Source organism: Hibiscus syriacus, unplaced genomic scaffold (assembly GCF_006381635.1).
Source record: "Hibiscus syriacus cultivar Baekdansim isolate YM2019G1 unplaced genomic scaffold, ASM638163v2 tig00109949_pilon, whole genome shotgun sequence".
In the NCBI taxonomy this organism is placed as follows: domain Eukaryota; kingdom Viridiplantae; phylum Streptophyta; class Magnoliopsida; order Malvales; family Malvaceae; genus Hibiscus; species Hibiscus syriacus.
In genome coordinates, this window is record NW_024062537.1 from 1,045,183 (window position 1) to 1,062,123 (window position 16,941).

Below are 16,941 nucleotides of genomic sequence, written 5' to 3' on the forward strand. Positions count from 1 at the left end.
CCTTAAATCCGCGAAGAAATGTCGCTCCATATAATTTGGATTGTGAAAGATATATCATCATCCGTTGATGTGGCTCTTCATTCGTCATTTCTCGAAGACGAATTCCTCGTTCTTCTCATTACAATTTGAAAATAAATTATTTAATACAATTGCATAAATAATTATTATTGATACTATAATTTTGTCAAAACTAAAATGAAATAAAACAAATTAAAATTACCGTAGTCAACTCGGTCGACGAAATATAAACATCATCAAGATGTAACATTTCTTATCTTGAGACAAGCACAAAAAATTTTACTCTTAATAAAATGTTTGATTCCAAGTGAAAAATCAATCCAACCCAAGCCTCTATTTATACTACTCTACCCAACGGCTATAAACAGCTAGTTTTTTCAAATTGAAAATAGCCGTTGGAACTCGTCACACCGGCGTGACGAGTTCCATTGATTTTTTTTAAACAAATTGACCGTTTAACAATGGCCAATCCAACGATCAACAAATTTAAAATTATATCCATTTGAACTCGTAACACCGGCGTGACGAGTTCCTTCAACATTAAAATAATATATTTTTCACAAAGATTTTAAAATTTTCTAAAAATTTATTTTTTATTGGGACTCGTCACGTGGGCACGACGAGTCCCGTAGGATATTTTATATATTTGGATAGTGGACCCACTTAACAAGACCATTAAAAAATATATCCCATGGAACTCGTCACGTTGGCATGACGAGTTTCGTGGACACGGTAACATTTACCGTAGATCCTAAAATAAAATTTGGGTGCCCTATTGGGCTAAATAATTCACCCGTCTATGTTATTGGGCCAAAATTGCCTACTTAAAACAATATTTAATTTTAAATTACTAAAAATAGATCTTATACATTAAAAAATAATATATTGGTCCACTCGAGACCACAATATTATTTTTCATAATATATTATATTTTATACAAATAAATGATGTTTATGAAAATTATTTAAAAAAATAAGTTTGATATACTAATTATATTAGTTATCTATTAAATGTATTTTTCTTAAAACTTAGATAATGTAACCATTAAAATATTTTTATAAATTTTCATTTAAATATTTATAATTTAACATTAAATTTTATCTTGTTAAAAAGAACATATTTCGCAATGATTATTTGGTAAAATATGCATCTAAGTAATTTTATATCACTCCAATCAAACATTGTAATCTTATATTCCTACTGCTAAACAAACCAAACAAGGTAATACAACATTTTCAGAGTGTGTTACATTCCAGTAATTTTATTCTCAAAAGTAATCTTACATTCCTTGAACTAAATTCCCCTTATTATAATGGGTTATTTGGGTGTTAGGTTTGGTCTGATATTATATCGGGCTCAGTGTGTAATTTAGTTTGGGTCAGTTGTAAAACAAGCTTTAGGGTTAAATTATTTGGGTATGGGTTAACCGTGGGTTTTTGTAAATGGACATTTGGTATTTGGACGATTTGATTTTACTGAATAGGCTAATATTATATAAATAGACTGATTTTTTATAGTATATGATTTATTTATGAAATGATAAATCAACCTTGTATACATCCTTTTGTATACATCCTTTTTTGTCCGGGTTTTAATTGTTTATTATTAGTTATTATAATTATTATTTTAATTATTATCACTATTATTAGTATTATTATTTATTATTATTTTTCTTTTATCTTTACAGGTTACAATGAAAAAGACCAAATACAATTTAGAAGCAGGCCCAATGTTACAATATTCAATTATAAATGGGCTAGGACCCAACTAATGGCCCGAGGACAGATTACCAAGCCCACCCGGTTCAGGCCCAGAACGAAGCTCGTAGGACTCAAACAACTAGGGTTTTCACCCTTAACTCCAGCTACCTCTAGTCTCCACCATTAGATCTGGAGGGAGATCAACGGTCCAGATCACCCAAAATTTAGGGTCTCATCCCAAGCCCACGCCGACCATCACAAGCCCTTGGATCTGAAGGCATCCAATGGACCAGATGTGTCCTCAAAATAGGCTTTTACCCTAATCCTCACTGTCACCACAATCGCCTAGGTCGGACACCTCTGATCACTACCGCTGTCACCTACTGACGTCTCCGTTTCAACCTACAGTGACCAGAAATCAACATCAACAATAATAAAAAAGTAAAATCAAAAAATCAAAAAATAATAAAAACAATCAACTTGTAAAAATGAAATCCTAAGGAAAATCGGGGCTCTGTCACAAGCAGAGATAGGACACTCATACCCTATCTTCTCGGTAGCATCACAATTCATCATCAACTATCAACATGCAAGATAAAGATAACAAAGGACTAGAGAAAAAGAAGGGGGAGTTCTAGGAGGAATCGGTTCGAACAGAAAAAATGATAAAAAACAGAGAAGAAAAAAGGGCAGATATTCGAACCAAAAAAGAAAGAAAGAAAAAATCAGAAAATGGAGAGAGCCACCATTTTTGAGCAAGAAAAAAAAGAGAATCAAAAAAAGAAAAAGAAAACCGAGAAGGAGAGTAGAGAGAGCAAAGAAAAAAACTTCTCTTTAAATGAGGGAGATCACTGATGCTTTAAAACACTGAAACCTTCAAAGAATCCAAGACGAGGAGTTGATTTGGAAGGCATTTCTTCTTCGTCGGTGACCATGGAGTTCGTGTTTTGATGATTGAATTGGGTATTAATTGGTTCGTGTTTGATCATGGGATGCTCGGCCGGTCACCCTGATCTCGTCGCCACCTCCGCTTGCGTATGGGGCTCGTCCCCAGTTCTGCTTCCTTCTAGAATATGTCCAGTCGGTCTGAACCGGCCTGACCCAGTTTGAACCGGTCTGTTCGACTTTCTCAACCAAAGTCTACGTCCACTACCTTAGCTATCCACATTAAGGATTTTCCACAAATTCACTAATTTGTCTTTCTTTTGAGGACAAAGAGTAACCTTACAACTCCCTCATGAATTATACACCAAATTCTTTAGACACTCTCTTCTCAAAGAGAAAATTACAAACTTGCAAACTTACAGAAAAAACATCATAAGGTAAGATGTTTGCACAATTCTAGAAAAAAGAAAGAACACTCAAGAATAAATACAATTATGCACAAATGGTGTTCTTGAAAGCAAAAATGAATATTGAATGGATGTTGGCTTGATTTGCTCAAACAATAAGTTTAAGGCTTTCTCTCTTGTTTGTTTCTCAATTCTTAATCACCAATGGCTTCAAAAACTTGTTTAAATACCCCTTGATTGAATTCTGAATGTTGGAGATGATCATGGAGTCATAGAGCCGTTGTTGTATGTTTTCCAATTCAAAAAGCTATTGGGAGTGTCTTGGTATCGGTACTCCACTAAGGGGTATCGATACTACCTGTATAAAATTCAAATATTTCGACCGTTGCAACTCAATAGTATTGATACTATCCAGGGAGTATCGATACTACTATGTAAAGTAGTATCGATACCGATCATGGTATCGGTACCATAACTGCATTCGATATAAGTCTCGAAGTCAAACCAAAGGAGTAGTATCGGTACCCATGATCATGGTATCAGTACTACTATATGTAAGGGTATCGATACTGGGTAGGGTATCAGTACCCATTTTGCATTCGATGTTTAGGGGTATCGATACTGTTAAGGTAGTATCGATACTACCCTATTGAAATCTCAATTTTAACTTGATTATGGTTCGAAATATTTTGTAAAAATTATTTCAAAAATATTTATAGTGTAAATCTTAATTTTTAATTTAGTAAGGAGTAAAAGTTGATATTTAAAAACTTGGAGTAATATTTGTGATATTTGAATAATTGAATCGAATATAATATTTTAATCAATATAAAATATTAAAATTAATCAACACTTTATTTTTTATATCGAAATATCAAAATATTTTCAGCAATCTCCCTTTTTTTATATAACAAAACATTTTAGAAAATTTTAAGATTTTCTTTTGAAAAAATCACTTTGAAAAATTAAATTACTTCCCCTTACTTTAAGATTTCTCCCCCTTTTTGTTAAATCAAAATGACTATATTAATTATAAACAAGATAGACAAAGTGAAATATATATTTAGCTTCTATGATCAAGCCAAGAGAATTGTTAGTCAACATTTTCAATATTCATATTCAATATGCAATTGGGAGTGGTCATAAGATTTCTAAGATCAAATATGCATAAGTGCAATACTAAATTAAACATATAAATCAATTAAGTCTAAAATACCAATCATTAAAAACACAAATATCCAAAAACAATCAAATATTCAAACAACCAAACATCCAAATCATTCATCAAAATGTTTAAACAATTTATAGATTCAAAAACATAGATCATCCTAAGAAAACTAGCAAGATAGGTCAATCATCCGTAGGTGGGTTGAGATCGGATCGATATGCTTGAAGAGAAGCAACATCTCGAGTTAATGCATCGAGCCTAACATCTATCACATCGTATAGTGCTCGTGATTGCCGTTGATGCTATGAAAATTGAGCAATGATGTGTGACTCCAAGGATGCGAACCTTAAGTCCAATGTCTCCATAAAAGACTGAAAGTATGGAGGCATTGTTCTGTCTTGCCTAGTTGGCTCTTCTTTGGGTTGATTTATAGGATGGTCGACATCCCGTAAAAGATCTTTGAGTTCTTGAGCTGGAGCCAGAGCCGGAGCTTGTGATGAACTAACACCGGGAGTTTTCTTCGTTGATCAAACCCAATGGTCTTTTTCTCCTGTCCATCCCAATTTTCGAAGAGATTTGATTTGATTTCGGTGCCTAAAGGGATGGGTATATCGAGGTCATCCTTAAGATAGACTTTGATGAACATATTGCTAAGTAGACAACCATAAACTAATGTTTCAACTCTTTTGGAAGGTATGTTGTTTACGGTTTCTACTAGTTCCCCAAAGATAATTTGAGGAAGATTTATTTTCTTTTTATGTTGGATGCAATGGATCCACCATATGTCAATAGCTCTAAAAGAGTAGTATTTTCCTCCGAATGGTATAAACCACCAAGAGATCATCAAGTGAAGGAATCGCTCTTAATAATCTAAAACACTAGCACTCTTATTGACCTCATATGGGAAGGCACTAAATCTCTCTCATTATCTACCCCTTGATTATCTAATCCAAAGGCTGCAGCTATGTAATCAGAGTCTATAGTAATGTATTGGCCCAAGAGATAGAACCGAATACTTTCGGTGGTAGTTTGTGACTCGTTTTGTAGGCAAACGGTATTGGAATAGAAAATGCATTGTAGTTGTTGACATACAACTGGCCTTACTTTAAAAAGTTTATCAAACTTCCACGCTTTGAGGGTAGGGACGTATTTAAAGTTCATCTCTTCCATAGCCTGTAGAGAAGGGATACACTCTTCCCTAATATTGTATGACTCAAAATGGTTAACATACCTATTGTAGAGACACCTACGGTTAGGTTCGTTGAAACAAGAATTTAAGAGAGTCATTTCGGGTTCACTGGGATTTGGATTTGGAGGTGGAATATGTGGTAAGTTTGGTTGATTGGAACGACTAGACCTAGCTCATTTAGACATGGTTTTGGAAATTAAAATGGTAAACCTGCAATTTAAAACAACATATGTATGCAATAATTATTCCCAAAACTCAATACGAGTCCTCAATTTCAAGGTTCTCTAAAACTAATGTATAATGGGAAAAATTTAAAAACCAATTTTGAAAAACTATAAAATATAGTTTTTATGAAAAGCAAAAGTATATATATATATATATATAGATTAAATCGAAATAATAATAAAATTTTTTAATTAAATTTTGATTTTTTTTAAAAAATGATGATTTTGTAAAATTGGTTGTAGATTTTAGTGTAATACTACAATCTACAAAAAGCCCATTAACGAATTTGAACTAAAACTAACTAGAACTACTTCTATGTTAAAAAATCAATAAAACAGTGGTTTAGAAAAATTACCTTTAAAATTTTGGATTAAGAGGAATGTGTAGTTGTTTGTACGAATTTTATGAAAATAACAGGATTTGGAGTTGAAAAACGATTGATTTCCGACTTGAAACGTTGGATTTGAGGTAAAGTGGAGATTTTGGTAGAGAAAAGAGAGGAATGGCGGGAGTGTTTGATTTTAGAGGTTTTGGCAAAATGATGTTATTTTAGGGATTTATAGCCTAAACCCGACCAGTAGTATCGGTACTCCTCGAGGAGTATCCATACTTCAAGATTTTTTCTCGTAGTATCGATACTTGGGTATCGATACCCATTCAAGTAGTATTGGTACTGCATGAACGGTATCAATACTCATTCAAGTAGATTGATTCTATGCTAGTAGTATCGATACCTAGAAAGAGTAGTATCGATACTATGTGAGTAGTATCGATACCAAGTGCACAAAATGGTCAAAAATCTGCAATTAAACACTTTGCATGCAAAATTAATCATCTCTAGTGGTGTTGGCAACTCATATTATGAAAATTAATTATGTTCAATCAATGAAATCACACTTAAGCCTAATTTTAACATTTTATTATTTTCATTAAAGATCATAAACTCCCCTAACTATTAGCATAGAAGGCATTTAAAAATTTCATTTTTTACATACATTTTTCTTTTGCTCCTAAAAGTGCTAAAATTATTTTAAACACTAAATCAAGGTAGGTTGGTTAAACCTAATTCTCTCCTAAGTTTCCAAAATCATTCTTTATCTAATGGTTTTGTAAAAATGTCTGCTAATTGATGCAAAGTATCTACATATTCTAGAATTACATCTTCCTTTATGACATGATCTCTAATGAAATGATGTTTAATCTCAATATGCTTAGTTCTAGAGTGTTGGATGAGATTTTTAGTGAGACAAATAGCACTAGTATTGTCACACTTGATAGGAATGGTACCTACTTCAATTCCATAGTCCAAAAGTTGTTGTTTCATCCATAAAACTTGTGCACAACAACTACCGGCTGAAATATATTCCTTCAGTGGTATATAATGCAACACTATTTTGCTTCTTTGAAAACCAAGAAATTAACATGTTTCCTAGGAATTGACAAGTATCGAAGGTGCTTTTCATATCTATCTTGCATCCTCCATAATCTGCATCCGAGAAGGCATGCAAGCTAAAGTTTGAGTCTCTAGAATACCAAAGTCCTATACTAGGAGTATCCTTAAGGTATCTAAAGATTTTCTTGATGGCTTGTAGATGAGATTCCTTAGGACATGATTGAAATCTAGCACATAAGTAAACACTAAACATAATACCTGGTCTACTTGTGGTTAGATAAAGCAAAGAGTCAATCATAGACCTATAAAGTTTAACATCTACACATTTACGTCCTTAATCTTTGTCAAGCTTTGTAGATGAGCTCATAGGAGTGGCTTGGGGTTTAAATTTTCCAATCCAAAATTCTTGATCATATCCTTGACGTACTTTGCTTGATTGATGAAGATGCCATCTTTTTTTTGCTTGATTTGGAGCCCCAAGAAAAATGAAAGCTCCCCCATCATGCTCATCTCAAATTCACCTTGCATTAGCTTAGAAAATTATTGGCAAACAGCATCATTAGTACAGCCAAATATTATATCATCAACATAAATTTTAACTACTAATAAATCTTTACCTTTTCATTTTAAAAACAATGTAGTGTCAACCTTCTATTTTGAAAAACCTTTTTCAATTAAAAAATTTGACAATCTTTCATACCAAGCTCTAGGAGCTTGTTTTAAACCATATAACGCTTTTGTCAATTAAAAAAAGTGATTGGGAGATTTTGAATCCTCAAAACCAGGAGGTTGTTCCACATACATTTCTTCTTTTATAAAACCATTTAAAAATGCACTTTTAACATCCATTTGGTATAATTTAAATCCATTAAAACATGCAAATGCAAATAACATTCTTATTGCTTCCATCCTAGCTACAGGAGCATATGTTTCATCAAAATATATTCCTTCTTCTTAAGTAAACCCTTGAGCAACAAGTCTAGTGTTATTCCTCACTATATTACCACTTTCATCTAGCTTATTCCTAAACAAAGATTTAGTACCTACAGTAGATTTATTACTTGGCCTTTCAACTAATGTCCATACTTTACTTCTTTCAAATTGATTTAACTCTTCTTACATAGACATAATCCAATTTTCATCGTCTAATGCTTCTTTAATATTCTTAGGCTCTATGCACGAGATAAATGCAACATAATTACAAATATTTGTAAGAGAAGATCTAGTAGTTACCCCTTTGGATGGATCACCTAAAATCTCACCATCCTTGACATAGTTGTACTCTCTTGGGTATGTAACTTCCATTTCTTCAATGGTTAGATTCTTGAAGGCATCTTGAGTTTCCTCATTCTTCACTTCTTCCTTTGATGATGATTCTCCCACATCATTTGCATTCAATATACCTACATCATCATCAACATAAGAATCCTTCCTCGGAAGGGGATTATCATCGAAAACAGCATGGATAAACTCTTGTACCACTGAAGTTCTTTTATTAAATACACGACATGCTTGTATTCCGTGCCTTGAAGCAATGGTTTTTTTCCTACAAACATAGATTAATTTTTTATTTTTGGTACCCAAATTCTTTTAGGTCCATATCATTAGTTCCTAAAAGCCTTGTCCCCTTGGGTATCCATTTATTTAGGATATCCTTATCTTTAGTAGAATGAGTCATTTAGGAACTCATATACTCCTAATGATCTTACCATTTGAGGTTCTTTGGGGACCTCTATGATTGTAAGTTTTAAAGTTCTTTCTAACATAGTTGGATTTTGAATTTTCTCCTTTTTCAAAACATTTTGATCTAACTCTATCAAAAGAAGCTTTAAGATCATCAATTTTCTTTTGATGATCATCATTAACTCTTGAAAGTAAGTTTTGCAAATCAAAATTTTTCTTTCAAAATCTTCTATTTTGATTTACAATTCCTTAATCTTACTTTTGAGTTCACTGTTGGTCCTGGATATGAGATCTTATTCATTTTTCAATTTTGAAGTATTTTTCTTGTATTTTGAAAATAACTTCTCATAATCCGAGGCCAACTCATAATATTCCTCTACTAACTCATAAAATGAATAATCTTATAAATAGGATGAGTTAGAGGTTACCTGAGAATCCTACTCAATTGCCATTAAGCACAAGTTTACTACTTCTTGTTCCTCTTCATTGAATATTTCATCATCGCTCTAAGTAGCCACGTGTGCTTTATACTTCTTCTTTGAAAGACCCTTCTTCTTCAATTGTGGGCAATCATATTTTATATGCCCAAGCTTTTTGCATTCATAGCATATGATTGGATCCTTTTCCTTTGACTCATTTTTGAAGCCTTCAATACGTTGGAATTTTCTTCCTCTATTTGGCTTCATTAATTTTATGAGTTAATTTGGAAAGCAATGCCATTTCTTAATCCTCGTCATCATCAGAGTCACTCTCATATTTTGTGGATTTGAGAGCAACACCAACGTTCTTCTTTTTCTGCATCTCCTTCTTTGTATCGTACTTCTTCTCATAATCTACCTCATCTTGAATCATCATTTCATGAGTTAGGAGAGAACCAATGAGCTCATCAAGAGTTAAAGACTTTAGGTCTTTAGCTTCGATAATTGTAGTCTTCTTTGATTGCCAAGCTTTTGGAAGATAATAAATTATCTTCCTCACAAGTTTCTCATTAGGGATTATTTCTCCGAATCCCTTGAGGCCATTGACAATTAAGAAAAATCTATACATCACAGCTTTGATATCTTCATCAGGTTTCATCCTGAAATTTTCATAGCTATGATTAATAAGACTAATTTTGGTTTCTTTTACCTCATAAGTTCCTTCATGTGTGACTTAAAGCTTGTCCCATGTCTCTTTGGCAGTTGAACAAGATGATATTCTCCCGTATTCATCTAGTCTAAGTGCACAAAATAGAATATGGGTTGCTTTTGAATTGAGCTAGAATTGTCTCGTCTCTTCTTCACTCCACAAATCCATGTCTTTGGATGGTGCAGAGTAACCTTTCATCATGATGATCCATGCTCCCATGTCACTAGCTTGAATGAAGAACTTCATCCTATTCTTCCAATAGGCTTAGTTAGCTTCATTGAATAAAGGTAGCTTGTTGATGGGCTGAGAATCAAGAACAAAGTCGAAGTTTGATGTAGAGGCCATGGATGACTTAGATAACGATTGAACTCTTCCCGGATCTTCTCAAGAGGTGGTAAAACATTCAAATGAGTATAGTTATGATACCAATTGTTAAGTCAATCGATCGGATGAAATAGCCAAGAGGGTGGTGAATTGGCAATTAAAATTTTGGTGGAAGCTTGATAGAAAATAATAATATTTGTACAGTGATTTAGAGTGTTCGACTTTCTCAACCAAAGTCTACGTCCACTACCTTAGCTATTCACACTAAGGATTTTCCACAAATTCACTAATTTGTTTTTCTTTTGAGGACAAAGAGTAACCTTACAACTCCTTCAAGAATTATACCCCAAATTCTTGAGACACTCTCTTCTCAAAGAGAAAATTACAAACTTGCAAACTTACAGAAAAACCTCACAAGGTAAGATGTTTGCACAATTCTAGAACAAAGAAAGAACACTCAAGAATAAATACAATTAAGCACAAATGTTGTTCTTGAAAGCAAAATGAATATTGAATGGATGTTAGCTTCATTTGCTCAAATAATAAGTTTAAGGCTTTCTCTCTTGTTAGTTTCTCAATTCTTAATCACCAATGGCTTCAAAAACTTGTTTAATACCCCTTGAATGAATTCTGAATGTTGGGGATGATCATGGAGACAATAGAGCTGTTATTGTATGTTTTCCACTTCAAAAAGCTGTTGGGAACGTCTTGGTAGCGGTACTCCACTAAAGGGTATCGATACTACATGTATAAAATTCAAATATTTCAACCGTTACAATTTAACAGTATCGATACTGTCCAGGGAGTATCGATACTACTATATAAAGTAGTATCGATACCGATCATGGTATCTGAACTATAATTACATTCGATGTAAGTCTCAAAGTCAAAACCAAAGGAGTAGTATCGGTACTCATGATCATGGTATCAATACTACTATATGTAATGGTATCGATAATGGGTAGGGTATCGGTATTTATTTTGCATTCTATGTTTAGGGGTATCGATACTGTTAAGGCAGTATCGATACTACCCTATTGAAATCTCAATTTTAACTCGATTATGGTTCGAAATACTTTATAAAAATATTTCAAAAATATTTAGTGTAAATCTTAATTTTTAATTTAGTAAGGAGTAAAATTTGATATTTGAAAACTTGGAGTAATATTTGTGATATTCGAATAATTGAATCGAATATAATATTTAAATCGAACATAAAATTTTAAAATTAATCAACACTTTATTTGTTATATCGAAATATCAAAATGTTTTTCAACAGACTAGTCTGACGATTAACTTTGACCGGTCTGTCCGTTGACCGTTGACTTTGACAAAAAAAGTCAGATATTCTGAAAAATCATATTTTATGTTTTTCAACGTCATGAGTCAAAATTCGAAGTCCATTTTGTGAAATTTGCACTCGGTAAGCCGTTTTTGTGTGTTTTACCTTCAGATTCAATATGGTTTTTCAATTAAGTTTAGTTTCTGACATAAATTCGTTTGCTATGTATCCGATAAATTATTGGACGTTGAATTCAAGTTCGAGAGTGATCGAATGGAGTTTAAATGTTCGATCGATGGAGCACAGAAATCGAGGTAATACATGTCTACCTTATGCATGCTTTATGGAACATGTTGGAATTGGTGAATATGTTTGTTCTCAGTTATATAGTAAATTATTTATAAATTTGATCCTAATACGATAAAAATTCGGTAGCTGATTATGACTTAGATGACTCGTATAAGAAATTGGGGGACTGATAGAAATTAAATTACAAGTTATGTGATTAAGTGGTAAAGCAATCAACCTCTGGATCTGTAAATTATGATTTATCTCATTAAAGGTTAAATGCCAAAGGAACTTGGATGAGAAATTATGTCAATACTTCGGTTAGGTTAAATTATGAAAATACCCTTATAGGGTAAAATTATGAAAATACCCTTATGTTGTAAAAACACAAGATTTGTCCCTGAAAGTTGAATAATAACTCTGAAAAGACATATTGCTCCGATGAAACTACTGATGTACATGGAAAATGCTAGTTTTGCTTAAAAAATCTAGGTAAATGAATTCTAAACTCCAAGATGGCAAAAGATTTAGAATTTATGGTATTAGGAAAAAACCACCTGATAAATAAATTACTAGAATGGTGCATATGTTTGAATCGAAGAAAATAATTGAATACCCTTGAACTGTAAAATGACCAAAATGCCCCTAAGGAGTAAATGACTTAAGGTAACCCCAAGTCATTGAATGACTGAATATTTGTTCGTCTCCCTAAGATCCATTCAGCGATGATTCTGAAAATGATCAATTCAATAAGAGTTGTCTGTATTAAAGAGTAAATACCATTGAAGTGCAACGATTTGACCGGTTGACAGGTATCAGTACTGGGATTTGTTTAGTTTGAGTTAACTCAATATTCTGTTAGATCGACACAAATCTTAAATGCCCTTAATCTTCGTTTGTCCATTAGTAGATCAAATCACTAAGAATTCTCCAAGAACCTAATGCCCAATATGCCTCTGATTTACTGAATAATGGAATCACTCCTGTCATATCTGAAAACACAAGTAACTCTGATGCAAAGGATTAGGAATACCTTTCTGACTACAAAGTTCCTTCAAAAAAAATATCACGATCCTAATAAATCACGTTCTGAATAACTGATGAATATGTCCTCTATCAAACCCTTTTATGGGATCTCGTTTCTGAATTTGATCAGTTTACATAAGTTTCATGACTCCCTATCTAATAAATACCAAGAATCTTCAGAAAATAACTGGATCTTCTAGTGTGTTCCCTATATGTTATATGATTGGTTTTATCTGTTCAGAAATATGTTTTACTAAGATTTCTGAGTTACTAAAGTTTTAAGTCTCTCTGTCTGATTCATGGTCTCTGATACCATTTCTACTAAATTGATATGTTTGAACTCTAAGTTCCTGTTACCACTGATTTCTGTATGGAAAATGTTTTTCTTTGGGGGTACTATGGGATTTAGTATAAAGTCTCTGCAAGTTCAGTTCGATCAAACTGGTAATTCCTTATATAGGTTCAGTCCGATCGAATTGGTAATTACCTATATTAGGTTTAGCTTGGTTAAATTGGTAATTCTTTATATAGGTTCAGACCGATGGAGGTGTTAATTCCTTACGGATCTAAGTTGACATTTTGGTGGGCTCCTAGTCCTAATAGGCCTAGTGGTAAGACTTTATGGACCTTAAGGAACTCCCTTAGGGTGGCACCTCTGCTATGTTCTTTGGGTAAGTCCTTATGGACCTGAGGGCACTCCCCTCAGGTGGGCACCTACACTTTGGCTAGGGTAAGGCATTATGAACGCAAGGTGTTCCCTCATATTGGCACATATGCCCAATGGGCCTAGGGTAAGTCTATATGGATGCAGTTCTGTGGAACTATATATTGGCATTCGGTTTGAGGGTTTTACTACTGTTTTTAAAATAATATTTAAACTGTTACTATTTTAGAAAGATCTTTTTTTTTCACTGGTTTTATGGGAACACACACTAGACACCTTATTTTGATCTCTTAAACCTAGTCCTCTTAACATTTCCTGTGAAATGTAATCTTCATGTCTTTTACTACTTGAAATATCATTGGAATCCTCAACTCTTCACAAAAATTTGTAGATGTCTGAATCAACAAGGAAAAATTATGCTTGCCTATTATCTGCATATCCTTCAGCATCACTAGGTAGTTCTCTATTACTGAGCTGCCCAAAGCCCACTCTGTTACTAACTACTTCGTTAAATTGATCAAGTTCAGCTATCGACATCAGTATTGGAGTTCCACCGGCATTACTTGCGGAGTACGGTGCATGTGTTTAGGGCATGTAGGTGGTATTCTGTTTTATATCCAAGTCTGAAACGTGTATAATTTTAATTCTGGTTGTAGTATATGAATGGTTTTCTGAACTTGTATTTTAAATTATATTTTTTTATAATTTTACACGTTTTAATAGAAATTTTAAAATTTTCTGGATTTTTACTATGGATTGCTTCGGTGGCCCTAATGTGACACCTTAGATCAGATCCGATCACCCGTATCGGTCTGTAGGTGTTACAATTCTCTTTGGTGTGAATCTTCATATCGTTTTTGCCAAGAACAAAAACTTTAGAGTTATCACCAAATGAGACAACACTTCAAAATACTTTATCTAATTTAGAAAATGTCTTAACACCACACTTATGATTGTTGTAGCTCGTGTCTAAATACTACATATTTTGATGGATTTCTTATTTCATATGAAAAGCCATCAACAGAGAAATTTCTTATTCCTGATATTTTTATACAAATTTGGATTTCATAACACAATTTCTATTAAGACTATTAATTTTGACGTTACCTGGTTTACTTATGCTTTTTCTACAGATGCCTTGGATGAACGATGTTTATACTCGATGTGCTTACTTGTCAGTGCACCATACTTTGTTCCCCCCTGTGTCCTCACAGCGAGCAAGTTTTTGTTCACCGTAATGCGCCACAACCACCACCTGTAGCACCATACCCAGACATGCAAACACAAATGGATGAAGTCCACAACCGTCTCCACACCATTGAGATGAACATTACTGAAATTCTTTTATATCTTCATCCCAGTACCTCCCACCACGGTCGTGGTTGACAGTAAATCTGGGGAGTACTCTATTTATTTTCTTGCAATTTTGGTTTACGTTTTGGGACAAAACGCTTTAAGCAAGGGGGAGTAGAGTCTAGGTTGAATTTCAACTTTTCTTATCTATATGTTTTGATGCTAGTATGTGCTGATTGGATTTGCGGAAAATTTTATTGAATTTCTTTGTCTTGTTGAATATTTTTGATTTGCCATGCTTGTTTGGGAACACATAATTGTTTAGGTTAGGATATTCTTGATAGATAATATCATGAATTGTGATCAAGTTAGATTTCTTATGATATTCCATGATTTTATTTGTTGAAATGTGCTTAACTCAATGCATGAAAACAATTTGGTGAGATTTGAGCCTTTATGAGCATATCATTTTGCTCTCATTTTGTTGGATTGAGTGTGTCAAATTTGACATTGGTATTCTAGAAACTGCATTTTAAATAATATCGAGATTACACATGAAATGATACTTAAAAATGATTTGGGCACTTTAGGATTAACCACTTCGTTTTCCCTACTAAAATTGCCTACTCATGCATTTTCCCCTAGTTAACCACTCTTGACTCTATTCCCACTTATTTGTTTTCACAACATTTATAAACCCATGAATTTTTATTTTATCCATCTTTTCCACCCTTTTTAGAGAAAGTGAACAGTTAATCCGATGTATGCTCCTTAAAAAAATAGCAGTTTGAAAGAAAGAAAAAATAAGTTGTTCTTGAAAAAAAAGAGGGAGAAAAACATGAGAAAAGTGGAAAACAACAACAAAAATGCAAAAAACAAATCAAATTTATTTCGAAAGGGAAGTTTTTTGATGGTTTGTCTTTTTATCTTGTTGTGCTTAATGTTTTGATGGAGTAGAACTCGTTATTTGTTAGTTCTTTTCCTTGAATATTAGCCATATTATTTAGTCTTTTTCTCCACCTTTACCTAAACCTCGTTACAACCAATAAAAACTCTTTGATTTATGCGTCTTGTTCTTATTAGTAATGGAGATTTGATTTACTTGCAGGCTTATGGTAATATCGTGTTGGTTTTGACATTAAGTGTTTCTATACCCCAAACACATTGAGTGATTTGAGTGAATCCCGGTAAGGTGTTGAGTTATGAGCATTGACATTGATGAATGAATGGACCTTACAATTGCATTTGACTTGTTCCAATTGGTGATGTTCAATTGATTGGTATCTCAACTTGAATAATTATTGTAGTCTATGCCTTGGTTCCTTGAGTGTGAAACTTGACAAAGAAAGGTAAATGGAATTTTTTATTGATTTGATTATATCACTCAGGAAAAGCATGATATAAGTGAGAGGGAATTTGACGAGTATTCTAAATCGATAATATTTTCTTGTTAATTCTTCGATCTTATGAATTTATTGCTGCTCATTTGGTTGTGCTATGCTTATTTTCATGCAGGGTCTTCTAGATTTAATAGTAAAACGGGTGCAATCTATTTTTATTATTTGGTCATGGTTGGAGACATGGGCATGACACATTCTGACGTACCAATTTTTAGAAGGTCCAGTCAGTGGCAATTTTCTAGAAGATCTAGTGAGCGCCTTTTGGAAGATTGACGGACAGATATGTATTAGGAGACTTATTTTTAAATTTTAAAGTTTGAATTTAGAAAACATTTGGAATTACTTTAGGATTATTTTATTTTTATTTTTTTCTCTAGGTTTTTAGAGGCTATAAATACCCTCTTGGGGTAAGCCTAAACACAACTCAGATTACAATCTTCTTCTTCTCCTTTCTAGTTTTATAAAGTTCTCTCTTTTATTTTTCAAGTTTTCATTTTTCTCTTATTTAAGTTTTGTTTTTTTTAAAACTGCTAAGTATGAATTTTGTCATGCTTAGCTAATTTTCTTATAAGCCGAGAGCTGAAGCGATGACTCAATTCCAACATGAGAATTGAAAGAACTTGAATAAGTTCGGAATATCTCTCTCAATCTCTGTGCTTATTTTTCAAAATCAAAACATTTTCAAATAAAATATTGACTTTGGTCAAGATGTTGTTGCGATTAAGTATGTGGGGAGGAAGGATCGGCTTATTGAAAGCACATTCGACTTCCTCGGAACACACTTGGGGAGATAGCCTTGCCAAGAGGGAATTAAAATCGGAATTAGCAGTTATTGAAACAACAATCCGAGTCGACCTTCATGACTTAA